Source organism: Coenobita brevimanus, chromosome 98, assembly GCF_032717465.1.
Source record: "Coenobita brevimanus isolate Jiangsu-jjx chromosome 98, ASM3271746v2, whole genome shotgun sequence".
NCBI classification, from domain to species: domain Eukaryota; kingdom Metazoa; phylum Arthropoda; class Malacostraca; order Decapoda; family Coenobitidae; genus Coenobita; species Coenobita brevimanus.
The window spans coordinates 33117092-33126567 of NC_137051.1; the positions used below are offsets into that span (position 1 = coordinate 33117092).

Sequence of the window (9476 nt, forward strand, 5' to 3'; positions counted from 1 at the left end):
AAAGAAGGATGACCATCCCCAGCCCTCTATCGCCCATTTGCTTTAGCTTCCCGTATTTCAAAACTTTTTGAGTGTATTCTTAACCAAAAAGTTTAAAGCACCTTTCCTATCACAACTTTCTTTCTGATCGTCAGAATGGGTTCCGCCAGAGATGTTCCAATGGCGATTTTCTCACCCACCTTTCAGACTCCTAGTCATTCTTCTTTTGGAACTTTGGTGAAAGCTTTGCCATTGCATTTGACATCTCAAAGGCTTTCAATCGAGTCTGGCATAAATCCTTAATTTCCAAAGTGCCCTCTTACGGTTTCTATCCTTCTATCTGCGCCTTCATCTGAAGCTTCCTTTCTGCACGCTCTATAGCTGCTGTTATAGAAGGCCACCGTACTTCCCCTAGAGCTATCATTAGTGGTGTTCCTCAAGGCTCTGTCCGGTCTCCAACTCTCTTCCTTTTATTCATTAATGACTTTCTGCGCTGAACATCTAATCCTATCCACTCATATGCTGATGATTCCACCCTTCACCTTTCCATTCACTTCCCTCAACGTCCATCTCAGTAGTTACTTCAACAAACAAGGGATGAGGTGAAGGCTCACCTAATATCTGACTTGGCTCATATCTCTAAATGGGGTGGAAGTAATCTCGTTGTTTTTAATCCATCAGAAACTAAATTTATACATCTTTCAACCAGACAAAATCTTCTGCAGGAGTATCCTCTAATTTTTAACAACATGGAGCTCAATCCTGCATCATCTTTAAACATACTTGGGGTTTCATTCTCGCGGAATTTATCTTGGAAAAATCATATTGCCTCTCTTGTAAAATCTGCTTCCAAGAGATTAGATGTGCTAAGCCAACTCCGTGCTTTCTTAACCCCTGCACAGTTGTTAACTTTATACACGGGCTTTATTCACCCCTGTGTAGAGTTCAACTCTCACGTGTGGGGAGGTTCCCCACATACAGCTCTTCTCAACAAGGTGAAGTCAAAGGCTTTTCGTCTCATCAACTCTCCTCCTTTAACTGGCTCCCTTCAACCTTTGTCTCTTCGCCACTCTGTTGCATCTTTCTCTCTTTTCTATCGCTACTTCAATGGTCGCTGCTCCTCTGAACTGTCTGCTTGCATCCTTCTACACGGCGGCCGTGTAACAACTGTCTTGCAACAAATTCTCATCCTCTTTCTGTCCAACTCTCTAATGCAAGAGTTAACCGTTATTTCCAGTCTTTCATGTATGCAACAGGTCAACTCTGGAACTGTCGCTCTCTGCTTGTATTTCCTACTTCCTATGATCTCCAGTCTTTCAAACGCAGAGTGTCCAGGCAACTCGAAATGAAAGGAACGGATTTTGAATTTGGCTGTCTTTTTTTTTTTTTTTCTTGGAGGAAACAATCTTGCTGGCTCCTGGCCTTTGGTTCCTTTTTTCTTACATAAAAAAATCAGGAAAGGTGTTAATGTTTTTGTAGTTCATATTTTAAGCATAAAAATACATCAATAATATACAGGGTGCAGTGGGAATAGAGACGGTGCAAGAACGAGCATGACTGGTTACATAACTGTAGACTAATCGATGCTAGGGAGAATTTCTGGTAAAGTTAGAAAAATAGGGGTGGGACGTGAGGGATAGGGGGGTAGTGGGAGTAGCTGTGTGTTGGGAGGGATGGGAGTGGGGGTAGCGGAGTGTTGGGGAGAGGCTTAGTAGCCATTTAATGTCGTAACATAATTTGCTTAGATTTTAAATTAATGTGTTTTTATGATAGGGGAACACACGAAGCAGCAACAAGCTGTAGAGTGATGGTTCATGACATGATGAAAAATGGTCAGTTCGGTGATCATGCAAGGCTGATATAATCATACAGACATCACCAACACGTAACATTATGACTCGCTGCCTTCGGTATCTACTGTATAACAGCCTTATTGTAACACACAGACTAATATCAGACGTTTACCTCAGATACTTCTCAGAAAAGTTGCTCGTACATTTTTAATTGTAACGTAGATATGTAGTGTATGGAAAAAATAGGCTATATATAATATTCCATTTCTTCATTGTTTCAGTCAACCATTTGTATTTTTTACCCCTAAAGGCATTAAAGTATGTCAGATTTTAGGACAAATGCATCTTTGTTGGCTGTCAATGTGAATCTGATATATTTCCTAAATCGTAACCACATGCTGGCTGCTTGTCACAAACGAATTTAAGAATAAAACAGACCTAGACCTTTTCAGGTCAATCAGTAGCGTCTGCGTGTGTGTGTTGTGCACTTTATAATGCTAAGTCTCTCGCTGTCAGACTCTCTCAGTTTATCTCAGAGATTTATAAGTAGGCTTAGGATAATCATGCATATTCTAGCAATTTATGAGCGTAAGTGCATATTCCTACTTTTTGTTTATTTACACGGCATATTTTTTGAAATTTCCTGAGTATTATAATAACTTCTTCAACCTGTAATAATATTTAAAGTCATAATATCCCCAAGGTCATAGTGAATTATATACTGCTTAATTGGCTGTGGTTGGGAAGGCCGTAACTTGATGGTCAGTAGACAGTAGCTAAATGAGATGGATTCGTGTGCCACCACTTGACTCACCAGAGTCTGAGACACACACACACACACACACACACACACACACACACATATATATATATATATATATATATATATATATATATATATATATATATATATATATATATATATATATTGTTACGGAACAAAGAGAGATAATGAACACTTCAAGTGAGAATACTAAAATCACTACTGTCCCGCAAAGTTCCAGGTTCAAAACAAAAGAGTTAGGTAAAATTACAAGTTAAAGTTTAATGCTCAAACTAACAACTAAACATTCAGGACTCATAAGGATAATGTAATGGCAAAAAACAGGTTAAATATATGGTTAACTGCAATAGCCTCTATTAACACGAAATTAGCAAGAGTAAATTTATCTAAGTCAGCCCTGATAAAATGAGAAAACCGGATAATGCTCAGTTAATGCAAGATATATTATTACAGGTACAAAATATTATTAACAATGGCTGACATCAAAAACTCCACATGAATCACAAAAACCTCACCGGGCCTACGAATTAACACCCTATGCTATACAGTACAAGAAAAAAAATGTAACAACACTTATACTCAAATTACATAGCAGCTAGATGGTTGGAGACTTCCTGAGCACTCACAAAAATTATAACAACTGTACAGGGGAGGACAGAGATGTGAACAAAATGAGGAGTAGATCTAAGTGGCAAGTACTGCAGAGACTGAGCTCATTATATAGCGGCCGGCAGAGCTTGATACAACTTGTAAGAAGGACGCGCAAATGAAGCCATAGGGGACAAAGAGTTGACAATCCTGCTCTGAACAACAGAAAGAACGACTTACTCTACTACAAGGGGGAGAAGGGGGGAGTGAGGCAGAACACGCAAGTCCGGTCACTATGGAAGCCACGAGGCGAATCGTGATCAAACATGCAGCACACTGTACGTTAGAATTATACAAAGGATGATGAAATCATAGGCTGTGTAACAATATATATATATATATATATATATATATATATATATATATATATATATATATATATATATATATATATATATACTTAGTCCCTGGTGGAATCGGCCGCTCTTATGCTGTCTACAGTTACTTCTGTCCTCTGCGTCCTCTTCTTCCATGCTTAACTGCTTCATTTCTTTCTCAGTTCCATCTCTCCATCTAATCCTTTGTCTTCCCCTCGTTCTTCTCCCTTTCACCTGACTCCTCCATGCCTCCTTCAAAGGATCAACTTCCTCCATCCTGGTCACATGCCCATACCACCTTAAACGTGCCTCTCTCCTGCCTCTGCTCTGATGTCACCATTGCTTCTCTCTCTCAGTGACACTCCCATCAGCCATCGCAGCATCATCTCTGTCCTCTCCAGCTGTTTCTCTTCATTCTTCCTCAGCGCCCAGGCTTCTGCGCCATACAGCACTATAATAGCAACTTTTGGAAGACGGCTTCAGGTCATTCCTCCATCTACCTCACACACCCCAAAGGAGGGCGCATTCCACAGTTTGGAAACCACTGGTTTACAAGAACATTGCCAACCGAGTGCTAACCCAACATAGTCATTGGTATTGACACAACCTATCAGTGACGTTTTTTGCTCTTGGTTCAATTAATAATATTTGTTTATCCAGACAAATGTTGGAACGCGTAGTACTAGATTGATAAATGAAGTTAATCAGAAATTCAGTAGAAGAGAATGGTTGGGTTAAGATACACTTCTTGTTTAAATTTATTAAGACAAATAAGTCCTTCCTTCGACCTAATTCCCAGAAAGAATTATTATTTACCTATATTCTCCTCAACTGTGAGTTGTATGAGACAATAAGCAAGTGATATTATTTCTTAGTGTGTGTGGATGGAGTGGCCGGAGAGGAGGAGAACTGCCTGCCAAAATTTAATGTGTTTGGGTGAGTGTGTGTAATTCACCGAGTCGGTCAGGATAACGTGATTGGCGTGATCGTCAGCTCATTACCCTCCAGGAAGAGAGCTGAGAGCTCATATAGTCCGATCTGGTGCAAAGTTGTGACCTTCACACACGCACACAACCATTCCCTCCCTGAAGAAGAACAGTAACCTTCCACTTCGTTAGTGAAACTTTACGCATCCGATCCGGCGCGAACCCCCGTCCTACTAGATGGCAGGCGAGAGCATTATCACTAAGCTAGTTGGTGTGTGTGTGTGTGTGTGTGTGTGTGTGTGTGTGTGTGTGTGTGGAGGCGACCGCAACTGCTAGCACATTTGTAGATATTACATTACGAAAATTTCGTAAAACGTTAGGTGCATGCACAATTTGCGGGAATGCAAGTCTTACATAGTGCTGGTAATTTTGTGTGTCGTGTGTATTTTGTCAAATATATCACCATCTTTAATTACGACAATACGTCCGTATTCACTTTGGATGACAACTGGAAAATAGACTGATTGTAGCTTATTCCTGCCAACCGAAAGGTTACCAATGTGACTGTATGTAAGGTAATCTACTGCGTGTGTCAGAGAGAGAGAGAGAGAGAGAGAGAGAGAGAGAGAGAGAGAGAGAGACCTAAAATTATGCACGTTTAATACGCGTATAATCACACACGCATGCACATAAGCATAAAGTTATGTAGGCCTATTAAGATATAAGGGATTGACCCTAAGAAAGTGTTGATTGGAGAATGCTTAAATTTATAGTCTGGTATGAAGGCCAGGCTCATTCATCCGTAGGCAGGGTAAGTGCCTATACGACTATGAAAGGATAACAAATTACGCCGTCAGTCTAAAGGATGTATTTTCCTTATTCTGCCAGCGTTCGGTCTTAAGATAACAGTAGTTGACTTATAAAACTGTACAATGGATTAATACAGGATGTTAGATTTCGTATTCGATACAAGTTGCAATGAAAGTTACAGAATCTTTGTTATGCAACTTGCATGAGAAGCAGCTGAAATCAATTCTAAATATTTGTCGATTCTCGGTCAACAACAGAAAGCTTTCCGATATTCGGGGACGGAATGACGGAGGCGAAAGATAAGGTTACGTGTTGGCGATAGCTTTTTGCTTAGCTATTGAACTTATTCTATCAAATTCTGAACCATCATTATCAGCTTGTTGCCACTACCTTTCATTATTAATAGAAAAATCGTATTGGAATGATTATCTACGCAGAGTTTGTTGACAATTAATGGCTACTTAACCTCTCCCTAACACTCACCTACCCCCACCACCATCCCTCCTCTCCCCCATCACTCACCTTCCCCGCAACTCCCACCCCCTGCTTCACCCCCAGCACTGTTACCAGATCATTTCTGTCTGTCGCTGCTACTGCCATCTACACTGTGTCCTGTGCGGATATTTCTCCAACTGTACGATTGCTGTGAAGAACGATGAGGTGGCCTAACTGACCATATGACTGTGGTATGCAAAGTTAACCTGAAAGGAGTGAGAGAGATAAACAGAGTGGGAGGAGCAGCGACTGAGAAAGACTGAATGTCGAGAAAATAAGTGGCAGATTAATACAAGGCTAAATTAGGGAAGGAGTTGGAGTCGACGAATTGGGAGCAAATGGATTTGGTGAGTCTGTGGATTCATAATTATAAGGAATATTTAGTTTGAGATGCAAAACAGTGTGTGTAGTCGCGAAGTTAACAAGTAATAAGAAAAGCATAACGTGGTGGGAGGACGAGTCTGAAACATCAGTGGAGAAAAAGAGGAGGAATCTAGAGTGGATGCAGGAAATGGATTCAAATGAATAATGGAAGGAGATAATTCGTTCAGCGTAAAAAGCATGCTGAGAGACTGGTAGAGAAGAAAAAGGTGGGTAAATGATGATACTCGGAGAACAAAGGGAATACGAAACTCATCTGCAAAGAGGTGGGAAAATGTTCTGTGTTAATATGATTGGTGTTATTTGTGTGCAAAGAAGGAATGTGGTGACACGAAACGTGACGCTGGCTGAAGTGATGAATGTTATGAAGCTGCCAAAGAAGGGGAAAGCATCAGGTGCTGATAAGGGGTATGAAGAGGTCATTAAGTGTAGTGGAGAGACTGGGGTGAAATGTCTGTTAGAGTTATGTAAGAAGGCCTGGATGAGTGAAACTGTACCAGTAGAGCTGAAAATGGTTGTGACTGTACCCTTGTACTAGAAAAAAGGCAGATGAAGTGAGTGCAAAACTTACTGTATCATAGGTCTCTTGGGTGAAAAGTAAATGGAGGAAGTATTATGGAGAGAAAAAGTTATATATATATATATATATATATATATATATATATATATATATATATATATATATATATATATCCTCAGTGGTAAAGTGTGCGTTTCGTACACGGGTGAGCCAGGGTTCGCGCCCCGCCAGAGTAATAAACTTTGGGAGTGTTCACTCGGCCACGTACTGCATTGGAGGACACCAGGGGTGCTGTGGTTGAACCAGTGTCGCTAACTTAGCATGCTTGCACCCAGTCGGCTTGCGCGGGCCGATTACACTTGGTTCACAGACTACACACACATCCAAAGCCACTCCAGCACGACAATTACACTAACAAGCACTTCTCACTCTACATACAATCTCTACTAGACAGCCTAAGCCACTTGGTAGAGATACATTGGCTGTATCGTCCCGACTTCGGTCGGGATAGGCCGGTCCTGCAGTGGACACTCAAGCGGCTGATGATATATATATATATATATATATATATATATATATATATATATATATATATATCTACCCGGTGTATCAGCAGGAATAGTGAGTAACGAAGAGTGCAGTAGAGGATATTCAAATCAAATTATTTGCAGTGAGAAAGACTGCGGAAGAAGCTTGCAAGACAGATTATAAAGTGTTTATGGCATTTATGATTCTGGAACCCCACCCCAAAAGAAAAGCAGACGGCAAGGATAACAGACAAAAATTATGGAAGGTTTTGAATATGCATGGTGCAGAACTGTAGAGGGTAAGCTGTTGAGTGTCGTTAAGAGCTTTTACGATGGTAGTAAAACATGCATTAGGCTAGGTGGGCATCTAAGTGAATGGTTCAAGATCAGTGTTAGTGGGAGACAAGGTTTTACGATGTCCCCATGGCTGGTCAGTGTATATATATATATATATATATATATTTCTTTTTTTTTTCATTCATTCATTGCCAGACGCCATGTATCCCAAACGGGGTGGTCAAGGGCTTAAGAGTTAATTGTTTTTACAGAGAGGGGCACTAATCCTCCACCAACCCCACTTGACACGTAGGGAGAACGTTATGCCAACAGCAACTGGTGTTCCCAGGCGGTCACCCATCCAAGTACTAACCAGACCCAACGTTGCTTAACTTCGCTGATCGGACGGGAAGCGGTGTACTGAACGTGGTATATATATATATATATATATATACTAACCAGACCCAACGTTGCTTAACTTCGCTGATCGGACGGGAAGCGGTGTACTGAACGTGGTATGGCCATATATATATATATATATATATATATATATATATATATATATATATATATATATATATATATAGTAAAAACCCGTATAATAGAAAGATGGAGCTGGTAATGAATCGTGAGAGATGGCACGTCTCAAATATAGTGTAGACAGATGATGCTTTATTGTATCTCAGCTGCTCTCATAGAGCCCTCAAGCATCACCATCGCTTTATCTCTGACGGGCTTCCATCATCTGCCCGTGTCCACTCTTCTCAGTAAGGTGGACGAAACAACACACACACACACACAGACACACACACACACACACACACACACACACACACACACACACACACACACACACACACCATGCAGTGCTATTTGTAAATAGCGAACAGGAGCTTGGCAGACTGGTGAGGAGTTCCCATTGTGAGTACAAAGTGAATGAAAAAAGACAAGAATTGGTGAAAAAGTACCAGGGTGTAGTGACAGCAAGCTGAGATAAACGTGCAAAAGATGGAAGCAGAGTGGCACAGGAAAGGAAAGTGGATAGTGCTGTTAGTAATCTGAGTGTTATGGCTGCGAGAGGCTTCCAAAAGAGAGTTTAAGTGGGTATTATATTATGGCATGAAAACGAAAAGCAAGAGTAGAGCACTGGAGGTGGGACTGTTGAGGAATGTCTGTGGACTGCAGAGAGTGGACAAATAAGGAATAATGTGGTACGTGAAACATGCGGTGTAAGGAAGTCTATGGACCCAAGAGCTGAAGAACGTGTTCAGACTGTATGGTCATGTGGAGGGAACGGGTGTGAATAGAGGGATGAAAAGATTATATATGAGTGTATTTGAAGGTGTGTGGAGATGTAGCAGACCAAGAAGATGGATAAATAAAATAATGAGTGTGTGACAAGTAGAGGTATGGAAGCTGTCGAGGTTGGGTGAATGAATTTTGTGCGGAGGAGTATACAGCCAAAAGTTAGCACTCCACTGGTAATCATCGGACAGACTTAGTCGTACAGGTGAATTTGCAGCTATGGATGGAGTAATATGTTTTCACCTATCAGTTGGATCGAGGATCCTTGGTGCTTGAAAGTTATGGTCCGTTCACTTGGACAAACCATGGTCATAGGCTATTCGATCTCATCGGAGAAGAGATGAGCCTTAAGGTTTTGAAGGCTGGGAGGTGCTTAGTTGTCCGAGTGTATTCGTTGTTAACGAAGCTTTTAAAGTTATATTTTTAAGGGTTACAGTAATCTTTTGATTACAAGATTGCGCATATAAAAAATAATGTATTGTCATCTGCATAGATTATTGTAAAAACTGGGCCTTACTAAATTATCAGATGGCTAAGATACATGTGAATTTTGAATTCTCGGGACATATCAAAATTCGTCCATGTGAAATTTTACGAGTACCTTGATTTGTTTTTTTTTTTCTCATGTTCAGGAAATTACGGTATATTATGTCATTATTGCGACATTATGTAAAATTTAACCAAGTAACACATCGGAATTTAAATGAAATATGAC

The 9476-nt window shown here is 40.5% G+C and overlaps 1 pseudogene; it reads right to left on the minus strand.

Annotated features, from left to right (window-relative positions):
* Positions 1 to 7780: 7780 nt before the first annotated feature.
* LOC145414292 (5S ribosomal RNA) lies at positions 7781 to 7899 on the minus strand (annotated as a pseudogene).
* Positions 7900 to 9476: the final 1577 nt, after the last annotated feature.